This window comes from Sminthopsis crassicaudata, chromosome 3, assembly GCF_048593235.1.
Source record: "Sminthopsis crassicaudata isolate SCR6 chromosome 3, ASM4859323v1, whole genome shotgun sequence".
NCBI lineage: Eukaryota > Metazoa > Chordata > Mammalia > Dasyuromorphia > Dasyuridae > Sminthopsis > Sminthopsis crassicaudata.
Window position 1 is genome coordinate 607,645,784 of NC_133619.1, and position 14,150 is coordinate 607,659,933.

Consider the following 14,150-nt stretch of genomic DNA (forward strand, 5'->3'; position numbering starts at 1 on the left):
TTCTAAGTGCTCCAGCCCTGACATCCCATGTTCTAAGTGCTCCCAGTTCGGACCGTCCCTGCCTCCGGGCTGATTGCAGAACCATCACGTTATTCCGAGGGCGCCTTTGCGGGCCACGCGGGAGTGCCCGGTGCCCACGGGTCTGCCCCTGAGCGGCATTCGGAGGCTCCGCCTTCCCCCTTGCCACAGCAGCTGCTCCGGGCCGGGGCCGGGGGAGGAGAAGGGAGGGAGTGAAGAAACAACAGGAAGTTTAGCTCTTTTATTAGCCCGGCACGGCAGCTGCAGGTGAGTAATCTGATCTCTGCGGCGTCCTGTTTTCTCCCCTGCCTCCTTTCCTCGACACCCACTCACCTGCCGCCGGGGACCCAGGGCGCCTGACCCGTCACCAACTCTCACTGAGAGTCTCTCTCGCTCCCCACGCCCCCACGCTCTCTGCCCTCAGCCCCGGCAGGGGTTACCAGGAAACCGGGCAGGGCCAGGGCTGGCTGCCACGCTGATGCCGACGCCCACTCCCAGGCGCTCTGCCCCCACTCCCCCTGAGCCCAGCTGCCGGAGGAGCTTTAGCTCCCAGGGGTGCCACTTTGGCCCTTCTTGAGCTCGGAGGGTTCCCGTTGACATTGTATTGGAGAGAGAAGGGCCTTGGGCTGGGAGCCAGGAGGTCCCAACTTAGTTCCAGCTCTCAGGAGCCTATGTATGATCCTGGATAAGTCACAGCCCCCCCATTTCTTGGTTCTCTTCTGTAAAATGGGGATAATAATGCCTTCACTTCCCAGAGATGTCGAAAAGCCTGGATGACAAAGTTGTGGGGATGTGAAAATATCTCATAAACAGGTGTGATTATTTCTCTGGGAAACCATCCAAGTGAAAGTCAAATGCAGTCTGGCTTCCCTGGGAGGGACCTGACATAGCACTTGATCATTTATGTAACTGCTTTTTCCCCAACAGCCTTGTGGGGAAGGTAGGGGCCAGGATTATTGCCCCATTTGACAGATGAGATAAGTAAAGTCCAGAAAAGGATTCAAATCCCATCAGGAGTCACTGTCAAAGAGAAAAGGGGACCTCAATGTCCTTAAGCTTAAGTCCAGGGTTCTAATGGCTAACAGGCCATATGTCCTCTTCCTCACACATACTCCAGGGACATCCCTACCCCATTTAACTATCCTCTGCAAAAGCAGTCTCAGTTCTCCTTCTGTTCCAGACAGTGAGGGAGAAAAGGCAAACAAATCCTTCTTTGTTCTTCCAGCCCATCACCTTGTCCTCCAACTACCATTATTCCTCTTCCTCCTTCTCTAACTTTTATTAAGCACTTACTGTATGTAAGGCACTATGTTATGTCCTAGAAATACAAAGAAAGGCAAAACCCAAACTCTGTCCTTAGGGATTTCACTGACTTCTGGAAAGGCTGCATGCTAATAATACAGATACACACACACACACGTATACATATATACACACAACGAACCACATACATACATGCACATTTATACAGTGTAAATAGGAGGCCATGGGTGGGGGGCGGCTGGTACTAGTCATGGGAGTAGAGAGGAGCAGGGACCAGAAAAGGACTCTTACAAAAAAGGAAGATTGGGGCTGAATCAAGGAAGAGAGGGCATGGAGGTGAGGAGAAAGGATACAGCTAACCATTGTTAACCAGTTGAACAATACATCATCTTCCATCCTTGAGTCCCCAAGCCCTGCACCTTCCCATCATTTGTCATTCTCCACCATCCATCTCCACTCATCATCTTTAGCCTAGAAGGCATCACAAAACTCCCTTGAGTCTACTTCAGATTTCAGTTACTTTATCTCAGTTGGGAAGGATTCATTTTCTTCCTTCCTTTCTTCTTCCTTCCTTCTTTCCTTCCTTCCCTTCCTTCTTTCCTTCCTTCCCTCCTCCCTCCCTTCCTTCCCTTCCTTCCTTCCCTTCCTTCCTTCCCTTCCTTCCTTCCTTCCTTCCTTCCTTCCTTCCTTCCTTCCTTCCTTCCTTCCTTCCTTCCTTCCTTCCTTCCTTCCTTCCTTCCTTCCTTCCTTCCTTCCTTCCTTCCTTCCTTCCTTCCTTCCTTCTCTCAGGTCCTCCTGACTCCAGGGCTGGTTCTCTATCCACTTTGCCATCTAGCTGATCTGCCTCTGATTTGACCAGAGTGGTTCTTTCCTCAAGCCTTCAATTTCCTCCCACCCAGCTCTCTCCTCTCTTGGCTTTTGCTGTAGTGAAAAGATGAGGTTACCAGATCTATTTATGAGAGAGCTGCAGCCAGCTCCAATAGTCTGGGACTGTTTGTCCAGTTTTCATTGCAAGTATTTATGCTTCATAATTAGGCAAACACCACTTCAGGGCTTGATTTATACTTTGTCTATATTTAACAAAGCTATGGAGAAAATGCAGATTAAACTTAATAATGTGGCATGGGCACATTTTTCCTGCTTCAGAGCCTGATCATTAAATATCTACCAGCATATTACTAGCTGAAGGGGACCTTAAATGACATTAACTTGGTAAAGTGACTTGGCAAGGGTCATACAGTTAATGTCTAAGAAGAGATTAAAAACCAATTCTAGCTCTCCTCCCTTCCCTCCCCTCCAATCCATTAAGATGCTTCATCTCCCCAATCTCTACTTCCAAATTTCTCTACAATTTCACCCATTTTCTACTCCTGGATTAGATAATGAGGTGGCCCTTCTTTCTTGTCCTGGTATTGGTTCCCTTAATCCCATCCTCGACATTTTCTTTTTAGGGATCTTTTCTCAATGGCCAATTTCATTCTATCTTCCATCTCTTTCTGGTTGCTCACATCCATGATCAGTTGTACCCAATTCTTAAAAAACCTTCCCTTAGCCTGGGCATTCTGCCTACTGCTAAATTCCTAGAAAGAGTCCTCCACACTTGCTGTCTCTACTCAGCTTATACCCTGGCTTCTGACCCTGTTGTTCCTCTGAAAGCATTCTCTTCGAGGTTAACAATGGCCTTTTTTAAAAAGTGGATCTGCTTTAGAAACCTCTCAGAAAGACAGTGGTAGTCCACCAATGCTGATTAGCTTCTTAGAGAGGTCTGGACTCCTTAGAGATTAAATGACCTACCTCAGCTCACAGATAGATAACTATGGTAATACTTGAATCTAGGTCCTAGTGACTCTTAGCCAACTCTTTATCTATCATATGGTTGTTGTGTGGTCAGGTCTGGCTTTTTGTGACCCGATTTAGGATTTTCTTGGCAGAGATATTGGAGTGCTTTGCCATTTCCTTTTCCAGCTCATTTTACCAATGTGGAAACTGAGGCAAACAGAGTTAAATGACTTGCCCAGAGTCACACAGCTAGTATATTTCTTTGTTTAGGCCCAGTGCTCTATGCACTATAATACCAATGAGCTCTTTTTAGAATTTTTAAAGTTTTTTTTTTTTTTTAAATTAACTGAAATATCATTTCCTCTCCCTCCCATTTTCCCTCTGGGAGAAAAAGAAAAGAGAAATCTTGTAATACATATGCCTAGTGAAGCCAAACACAATCCTATAGCTAAGGAGTTCTTGATAGTAAAGCTTAGTCTCATCCTTTTAGGATGCTTTTAGGCAGCTCTCACTACTGACCACCACTTCCTTTTACATACTTTCTCCTTCATTTGCTTCTATGACACATCTCTCTCCTGGTTCCCTGCCTTCTTGTTTGACTGCTCCTCAGTTTCCTTAGTTGAATCATCATCTATTTCCTGCCCCTTTAATGTTCCTCAAAGCAATGTCCTCTGTACCTACATTTTCTTCTTTGGTACAGCTACCCCCCCCCCAAAAAAATCAAACAAACCAAAAAGACTTTACCTTTTAAATTTTGTATATACCCATATATCATCTCTCCTAATACGAACTCCTCAAAAACAAAGATTGTTTTGTTTTTGTATCCTCAGAACTGGTGGTTAATAAATGTTTATTGAGTTGAATTAACTTCTGTTTAATGAAAGGGAAAAAAATCATGCAACTATTCTAATTGGGTCCACCACAAATTTATGTTACACAACTTTAACTGGCCCTTTCTGCTGCCTGGCAATTCTATTATACTTCCTTTATCAATTCACTATCTCACTCTCCACAGAAGCTCTTCCAGACCTTGTCATTTCTCCTCAAACTTCCCATGGCTCCCCATTTTCTCAGCTGAGAACCATAGCACATATTGTATAGAACAATACTTGGGCCATTTGCTGTGAATACCCTTTTCTCCCCTTCCTCATCTCACATCACTAATGTCTCCTTGTCTCCTGCCTCACATTTGACCTTTTTATTTTATTTTATTTTATTTTTGCTGAGGCAATTGGAGTTAACTGACTTGCCCAGGGTCACACAGCTAGGAAGTATTAAGTGCTTGAGTCAGTATTTGAACTCAGATCCTCTGGACTTCAGGGCCAGCAATCTAATCCCCTGTGCCATCTAGCTGCCTCACATTATAGATTTTTTATTTTTCAAATACATGCAAAGATAGTTTTTAACATTCACCTTTGCAAAACCTTGTGTTCCAAATTTTTCTCCCTCCTTCTCCCCTTGCCCTCTCCTAGACAGCAAGCAATCCAACATAGGTTAAACATGTGTAATTCTTCTAAACATATTTCCATATTCTAGATTTTTTTCTTAATCTTTGGTTAGTTTGCAAAGCAATCTCATTTCATCCCATCTCCAATAAACTGGCCCCTCTATCATTCCCACTCTTTCACTTATTTTCAATCTGTCCCTGTCTACTGGCTCCTTCTCTACTGCTAATAAATATGCCCATGTCTCCCCCAGTCTCCAGAAATTCTCACTTCATCCTTTCATCCCCATTCATTATAGTCCTAGATCTCTTCGGCCTTTTATAGTTAATCTCCTTGAAAGGGTGTCTACAACAAGGGGCTCCATGTTCTTTCCTCTCTCTTAACCCTGTACCATCAAGTGTCTTTCTTACTTCAGGGCTGGTGCCTTATGCACTACAACAACAAAATTCAGGGGAGTTTTATCATTCCCCTGAAAGTAGTTTCCAAAGGTGCTCTCTCTTTTTTAAATCAATTACTAATTTTAATACAATTATGCATTAATGGTGTCTTAAGATCAACCCTATCACAATGTCTTCATGTCTATTTTTCACCTTATGGCATAAGGCACAATCAAAAAGTATATTATATATATAATTGCAATTATGAAAGTAGAAAACAAAACTTTGACATACAAAAACTTGCCTCGAAGTACTTCTACTAATAATTAAAACAGAGGCCACAGAACAGGAAAAAAGTAATGTTTTGCCAATGATCTCTTAGTTGCCTTTTTTCCATCCTCATCCTGCTTGACCTCTCTGCCGCTATTGATATGTTGGTCACTCTTTTTTCCTTGGTACTCTTCTCTCTAAGTTTTTGGGACACTCCTCTCTCCTGGTTTTCCTCCTATCAGATTGCTTCTTCTCAATTTCCTTTCCTGGATCTGAGATCATGCTCTTTACCCATAGGTGTTCCAGGAGTAGATGGCACAATGAATGGAGTGCTGGGCCAGGAATCAGGAATTCCTGACTTCAAATCTGGCCTTAGACACTCACTAGCTGTGCGACTCTGGGCAAGTCACTTTACCCTGTTTACTTCAGTTTCTTTATCTGTAAAATGAAGGAAATGGCAAAGCCTTTCAATAATTTTTCCAAGAAAATCCGAAATGGAGTCATGAAAAGTCAGACATGACTGAAAAATGACTGAACAATGTTATATCCCTTTACACCATTTCTCTTAGTGATCTCATCAGCTCCCATGGTTTAATGGTCATTTCTGTGCTAATGATTCTCAGATCTACCTATTCTGCCTCAACCTCGCTACCAACCTCCAATCCTGAATTTCCCACTGCCTTTCAGACATCCACAGCTGGATATCCAATAGTCATCTTAATCACATGTCCAAAACAGAACTCATAATTTTCTCCCTTAACCTCTCCTTCCCTCCTACCTTACCTGCTACTATAAGACAACTCCATCCTCCCAATTCCTCAGGCTTGAGATTTAGGAGTCAAATTTGACTTTTCTACCATCCTTCCCTCCCCCAACACCAATCTGCCATCAAGGCCTGTCCATTTCATCTTTGGAACATCTTTTGAATATAATTCCCCTTCTCTCCTCTGTTACTGCCCCCATTCTAGTGCAAGCCCTGGACTATTGCAATAACTGCTTGTGGGTCCACCTGCCTCAAGTCTGTCCCCACTCCAATTTGTTCTCCATTCATATATCAAAGGGATTTCTCTAAAGTTGTGTTCTGACCATATCACTGCTCCACAAACCCCAGTGGCTCCTTATCATCTCCAGGAGCAAATATTAAATTCTCTTTTTGGTGTCCCAAGCCCTTCATAACCCATCCCTACCCTCACTTTTCCTGATAAATAAATACAAGGTAAATGGAAGGGGGAGAAATGCTAGTCCTCCCTGTATATCCCATATACCCCATATAAGTATGTGGTACTCTTTCTTCTTCCTTAAACCCATTGGAAAAACCATCTTTCCCAAGAAAAGTGCCAGAGGTCCCTCAGCTAGAACTTGTGGAGCTCTTGGCTTGCATCCCTTTAAAGCCTTCATCAAGGGTCATTTTGTGGTGTGTGGAGCTATTGGGGTGCAGGGTTTATATACCAAATTTTAAGCTCCATCAGGCCACGAATCCTAGCCGGCCCCAGAGCAAAGAGCCCTAGATTTAGGACCAGGAAATCCTTCTAGCAACCTCACTTTTTTCAGATGTAAAATTCGGGATGATAATGTTTGTAGCCCCTTTTTTGGGTTGGTAGAAGACTCAGATGGGTTCTAGTATAAGCAAGACACTTGTTAGATTTTCAATTGCTTTACAGGGAAGTCTGGCTTCCTGGGGGAGCTAAATGGCACCATGTTGCATAGAGTGTTGGATCTGGAGTCAGGAAAAATCATCTTCCAGAGTTCAAATCCAGCCTCAAACACATCTACTAGCTGTGTGATCCTGGGCAAATTACTTTACCCTGTCTGCCTCAGTTTCCTCGTCTGTAAAATGAGCTGGAGAGCAAAATAGCAAACCAAACATTCTAGTATCTCTGCCAAGAAAACCCCCAAAAGAGGTCACAAAGAATCAGATATAACTGAACAACTGGCTCTCAATTCCACTAGGGAGAGCTGGTTGTTAAATTTTCAATATAAGTATTTATACTACAGAAATGGGCAAATGTTATATTAATTTATCTAGACTTTTAAAAGTGATGGGGAAAATGTTAATAATGCAGATTTAACTTTAAAATCTGCTCTGTGTATATTTTTGTGGTACATATCAGATCTAGTAGTTAAATATTTACTAGCATTTCTTAGGCTACATAAATGTGAGGCTTCTAGATAAAGCATATTAGATAAAACAGTGGCTCTAGAGTCAGTTCAAAATTTGACCTTGGATATTTAATAGCTGTGTGACCCTGAGCAAGACACTTCGCCTCTCTATACCTCAGTTTCTTCAATTGTAGAATGGAGATCATGACAGCACCCATCTCCCAAGGTTGTTGTGAGGCTCAAATGAGATAATATTTGTACAGCACTTAGCATAGTGCCTGGCACAGAGTAGGTGCTCTTTAGATCATTTAAAACAGTGTTTGTAAAGTTTTTTGCGAATCATCAAGTGTGATGCAATGCCAACAGCTATTATTGCTTTTTTTTTTTTTTTAATTTTTTTCAATTCTTTACACAAGGCACTGTATACAATAGGTAACTCAAAAAGGAAGGAGGAGGAGCCCTTATTAAGCACCTATTATGTACTGGACACTGAGCTAAGCGGTTTAACAAGTATTGTCTAATTTGAACCTCACCAAAATCTTGGGAGATAAATGCTATGATTATTCTTATTTTACATATGAGGAAATTAAATACTGACATTTGCAATCTAGAGCTGGGAAGTGACTTGTACAAGGTTACAAGATTCTGTGTAAGCAACTAGTCCAGACTCTTCTCTTATACAGAGTAAAAACAGGTTCGGAGGGGAAGTTGCAGAAGGGTTTAGGTCACTACAGGGAGCTAAGAAAGGAGCCTCCTAGTCCAAGGCCCAGGAGGTCAGAGCTGGGAGGGCCCTTAGAACCCAGTATGTCAGAGCTGGGAGGGCCCTTAGAACCCAGGAGGTCAGAGCTGAGAGGGCCCTTAGAACCCAGTATGTCAGAGCTGGGAGGGCCCTTAGAACGCAGAATGTCAGATTTGGGAGGGCCCTTAGAACCCAGGAGGTCAGAGCTGGGAGGGCCCTTAGAACCCAAGAGGTCAGAGCTGAGAGGGCCCTTAGAACTCAGGAGGTCAGAGCTGGGAGGGCCCTTAGAACCCAAGAGGTCAGAACTGAGAGGGCCCTTAGAACCCAGGAGGTCAGAGCTGGGAGGGCCCTTAGAACCAAGGAGGTCACAGCTGGGAGGGCCCTTAGAACCCGGGAGGTCAGAGCTGGGAGGGCCCTTAGAACTCAGGAGGTCAGAGCTGGGAGGGCCCTTAGAACCCGGGAGGTCAGAGCTGGGAGGGCCCTTAGAACCCAGGATGTCAGAGCTGGGAGGGCCCTTAGAACCCGGGAGGTCAGAGCTGGGAGGAACATTAGAGACCATTTAGCCGGATTTTATTGATAGACCTAATAGATCAGAGTCAGAAGTCATATTAGAGCTCAATCAAGCTCAATTTTATTATTTTATTTTTTTAATTAAAAAAATATTTTATTAATACATCAACTGAGTCAAAAAAAAAAAAAGGGAAATTATTTATCCAAACTAATTTTTTGGTAGATTGATTATTGATATTCATAATAATCACCCTGGGGGCAATTTGTGTCTAGCCTGGTACTAGGCCAGTGGAACCAACCTGCCTGACACACCCAGAAGTAATGGTGCCCTAATAATGCAGGTAGCTGAATACTGGTTGGCGCTGTGGTTGCTCAAGGCCAGGTCCATCTGCCCCCATGGCTTCACCCGGAGCTGCCCATCAGGACTGAGAAGAGCCCCCTCCCTGCCCAAGCTTCCCCTTCCCCTTCAGCTTTCCCCCATAGGAGGCCTCCAGGCCAGGTGGGCTCTGGCTACAGTGACCAATTTAGAAAGTGAAGTTGCTTCTCAAACAAATAAGAAAGGAGAGTGGGGAAATGGCAGACTCATTTCCTGTCCCACTCTCTCCCTTAGCACCTGGCTTCACAGCTGCAGGTTTGCATTGCCTGTTTATGGAGGCTGTGCCAGCCCTCAAGGGGCTGGAGAGGAGATCCTGCCTAGAGCTGCAGGCCCAGCGCCCAGCCTCCCCAGAGAGGGGCTGGGTATCGCTGTCGTGGTCTTCAACCTGCCTAGGGGACAGACTGTCAGAGCTGGAGGGCTCTTAGAACCCAGAACGTCAGAGCTGGGAGAAACCTTAGAACCCAGAATATCAGAGCTGGAAGGGCTCTAGAACCCAGAATGTCAGAGCTGGGAGAAACCTTAGAACATAGACTGTCAGAGCTGGGAGGGGTCTCAGAAAATAGAACTAATTAATTAATATTTATTAAGCACCTACTATGTGCCAAATGTGTTAAGTTGCAGAAAAAGGCAAAAGTCAGTCCCTGCCTTCAAGGAACTTAGGACCTAATAGGGGAGAGAAGATGCAAACAAATATATACAAAGCATGTAATGAACAGAATAAATAGAAAATAATCAACAGAGAGAAGGCACTGGGAGAGCAGGGACTGGAGAAGACATCCTGGAAAGAGTGGAATTTTAGCCATGAGGTCAGTAGTCAGAGAGGAGGGAGGAATGTGTTGAAGGTATGAGAGACATCCAGAGAAAATGCCCAGAAGTGAGATGTTTGGATCAGATAAGACCTAAAAACTTAAAATATCAGAGATGGGAAGAATTTCAGTACATGGATTTAGAGATGAAATGGCTCTTCAGAGAGCTTCTGATCCAACTTTCTAATTTCATAGATGGGGAAACTGAGGTTCATGGAGAGTGATTTGCCTCAGAAAGTTTGTTAAATGGAAGATCATTGATGTTGATAACGATGCATTTTTAGATCAGATTCAAAAAGTAGTAGTACAAGGCTAAGTTCTCTGCTCTGACAACAGGATTAGATGGTGCTGGGAACTGATAAAGGCTCCCTAGGGAAAGAATCACAGATACACAGCTCTAGAACTGAAAGGATATTCCCCAAACACCATTTAGTTCAACACCTTCATCGTATATACAGAAGGGGATATCCAAAAGGATTAAGAAATTATCCAAGATCACAAGGAAGTATCAGAAATAGGATTCAAATCCAGATCACCTGATTCAAGTTAGCATTCTTTCAACTGTAGCATGCTAACTTTGGAGAGCTGGATGGGTCGGTGAACAGAATATGAGAAGACCAGCCCTAGGCCATCCAGACCATTCAAGCTAGAACTGGCCTGTCGTGGAATGGCAACTCCAGGGTATGCTGAATTCTTTAAAGTCTACATCTTGGGCCTGGAACATACTCAGGGGCAGTAAATAACCAGACAGTGGGAGGACCTAGAGAACGGAAACCTCTGAGATTGTTTTCACCTGTAACCTGCTTTGCACCAGAACAGTGATGGAAAATGTTTGTCAGAGGAAGCTGCAGACCGGGGAGCAAAGTACGTGTGTGGGAGGGGGTGCATTCAATGAACGGTGTAGGGATAGGGGCTGGGATGGGGGGGAGCAGGCCAGAGAGTATGGATGAAGGTGGGGTCATTCTCTGAATGCTAGGGTCCTTGGAACCCAGAAGGTCAGAGCTGGGAGGATTTTAGAACACAGAATGTCAAAGTTTGGAGGACCCATAGAACATAGAATTTCAGAGCTGGAGATTTAAAATACAAAGTGTGAGAACTGGGAAGGGCTCTTAGAATATCAGAATTGGAAGAGATCTTAGAATAGAGAATGTCAAAGCTTAGAGGGTCCTTGGAACACAGAAGTCAGAGCTGGGGAGGAATCTTAAATGTGGGAGGGACTACAGAGATTGCCAGAGTTAGGAAGGCCCTTAGAAGAGAAAATATAGGAGCTGGGAGAGATCTTAGAACACAGAATGTAAGTGGAGGGAAGAACCTTAAACACGGAAGGAATGTTAGGAAACAGAATTCTGGAGCTGAAAGAAATCTTAGAGAACAGGGAAGGAGATGAGGTTAATTAGATACAAAGGTGGTATTTTTTGTTCCCATTTCAATTTTCTTTTCAAACACCCCTCACCTGTCAATAGAGGCCATCACAGCTGCAGTACCTCTAGGCAACAGATATCCCTTTCTGGAATGAGAAGACCCGAGTTCAAATCTTGCATCAGACACTAACCAGTTATGTGGCTCTGGGCAAATTTCCCCATCTGTAAACTGAGGATCATAATAATAACACCTTCCAGATAGTCCTGTTGTGAACATAAATCAAGATATAATTTGCAAATCTTAAAATATTGTAGAAATGCTAGTATTAGTAATAATAGTATTGTTCCCTGCTTCATAGGACTGATAAAGAAATGCAAGCTATTAGACACCCTTTAGCCTTCAACAGGGACCAGGGAGTCATGGTAAAGACAAATTTCCCTTACAAAGTCCTATCAGAGGTCTCTATGTGCTAAAAGTAGGGTAGCAGTGCCCCAAGAATCAGTATATTTTAGTCATCAGTTTCTATCTAAAAATTAGATCTAATCTAAAACTTAGATTAGACCACAAGTCAGATATATTTAATATTAAATATATCTACTTAATTATTTGTTATTATAATAATTAATTATTAAATATTAATACTACCTGCTGTGCTGTGTCCAAGATTCTGAACACTCATATGTCCATAGAGACATCTAAAGTTCCAGATATCCTAGAAGGAAGCAAGCATTTATTAAGTACCTACAGTATGCTTCTAGACGGCACACTGGATAGAACACTGGGTTTGGAATCAGGAAGACTCATCTTCATGAGTTCAAATCTGATCTCAGACCTAGCTGTGTGACCCTGGTCAAGTGACTTCCCCCTATTTGCCTCAGCTTCCTCATCTATAAAATGAGAAGGAGAAGGAAATGGCAAATCAATCCAGTATCTTTGTCCAAAATACCCCAAATGGGGTCATGAAGAGTTGGACACAACTGAAAAAATAACAACAAAAATGTTACTACATTACACTCTATTTTATGGCAAATGTCATCAATGCAATGAGGAAAGTGTTAAAAAAATAATAAAATAACACTGTGGGTATGGTTAGTTGTTGTCCTTTGTTCTCAGAGACTCAAAATGACACGGTTTATGTTAAGAGTCGAGTTGCGTCTGACTATAGCTGATCAGACTTACAGAAGCTCAGAGCACTCTGCCACAGGTCAGACGGATAGTCCTTGTGAACATTTGGGGAGGATTCTCTAACTTTGCACATTTTTCACTTCTTCTGGCCTAATTCACTTCTGCTTTGTTCATAGGGCACAGCACCTTCCCTGGGCATGCCATGCTGAGTGGTACCGTGCCTGTGTCTCCTGTATTATACGATTGAATCTTAAGAGATAACTCGAGAGTTCCCTTATATCACTTTTTCTGACCACCTTGTGAGTGCTTGCCTTGTGTGAATTCTCCATAAAAGAATTATTTTGTTACGTGTACATTTGGCATTTGAACAATGTGGCCGACCCAAAGGAATTATGTTTTCTGCAATAGAGTTGGAATGCTCCGCAGTGTCTGGCTCTCTTATCCACCCAGATGATCTTGAGAATCATCCCAAGACAATTCAAATGGGTATAGAGAGGAAGGAAAAACCAGTAGTGGCCAGAGTAATTAGAGACAGCAACCTGGAGGTAAAATCTGAGCTGAGTTTTGATGTGTGGGTAGGAGTTCAGTGGGCCAAGATGGACAGAACGGTTTAGGACCCTTGAGGACATTTCAGAGAGAGAACATTCTGAGCAAATATGGTGATGTAGGGTGGAACCTCGTCTCCCTGTAGACACCTAATTTCAGGCAGGTATCTTCATAGTTCCTACCTTCCAGAATTGTCCTGAGGATCAAATGAGATAGTTTGTGTGAAAAAAATGACAAAACAACTAAAAGGTTACTACATTTTACATTTTATATAAGGCTGATAAGAGTGCCAGACACTCCATTTCCTCCATGGTCATCTTTCATCTTTTCATCCATCAGTCTCAAAACCCTCTCCTCTCATCCCCCAAAACCTGTCTTCATCTGACGTTGGGCTCTTCAGAAGCTAAGCCAAATAAATGAAAACTTTTCTTTACTTTAGGAGCAAAAGCTGGGAGAGCTGGGTTCTAGCCCAGGTTCTACCACTAAATAATTGAATTAGCTTTGGGCAATTGGATTGCCTTAAACACTCAGAGTCAGTGGTTTTCTTATCTGCTGAACAAAGACACCTGTTGGATCCACCTTACCAGACTAGTGGGAGGATCTGATAAAGATAAGTGATTAAAAAAAAATAATAAAAGGCAGCAGCAGTCATTAGAACAAAGATAAGCTCCAAATGGATACAACATTTAGACCTAAAAATGCTAGTTATTACTGTTATAAAAAGTCACATTATCTTCAAATTAGAGGAATAAGAAAGAAATTGCCTTTCTGATCAATGGATAAGGCAGGAATTCATGACTCTAGGAGGGTTAGAGAGGATTATAGAAACGGAAGTGGACAATTTTGATTATGTAAAATTAAAAAGTGTTTGCAGGAATCAAGTTAGTTAAACTTAGAAGGGAAACAGGTAACTGGGGGCAAAATCTTGGTAGCAAGTTTGTCTGATAAACATCTTGTTTCCAAGAAACTGATTTAATTTCATAAGAACAAGAGCCATTCCTCAATAGATAAATGGTTAAAGGATATGAAAACAAGCAGTTTTCAATAGAAGTCACAACAATTATATTTTTAAAAAAACACTATCCAAATCACTACTATTAAGAGGAGTCCAAATTAAAATAACACAGAAGCTGTATCTCATGTCATGTTGGCAAAGTTGACAAAAGAAGAAAAATGATGATTATTGGAAGGGCAGTAGGAAAACAAGCATATTGATCCACTCTTGGTAGAGCCATGAATTGGTCCAGTCATTTGGGAAGGCAATTTAAAACTAGCCTCCCCCTCCCTCCAGTCACAAGTTTGCCCATCTACTCTTTGATCCAGAAGTTTTAGGTCTATCCTCCAAAAGGATCAAAGAAAGAGCAAAAAGGACCCATAGGTATAAGGTTCTTTTTGTAGCAGCAAAAAAACTGGGAACTGAAAGGAATAGAGGAC

At 42.7% G+C, this 14,150-nt stretch overlaps 1 long non-coding RNA gene across 1 annotated transcript; it reads left to right on the top strand.

Moving 5' to 3' along the window:
- The first annotated feature begins 235 nt into the window (after positions 1 to 235).
- LOC141559980 (uncharacterized) lies at positions 236 to 13,936 on the top strand. The gene is made up of 3 exons (XR_012487597.1): positions 236 to 285; positions 10,251 to 10,364; positions 12,347 to 13,936. It is a non-coding gene; the product is annotated as an uncharacterized LOC141559980 (long non-coding RNA).
- The last annotated feature ends 214 nt before the right edge of the window (positions 13,937 to 14,150 follow it).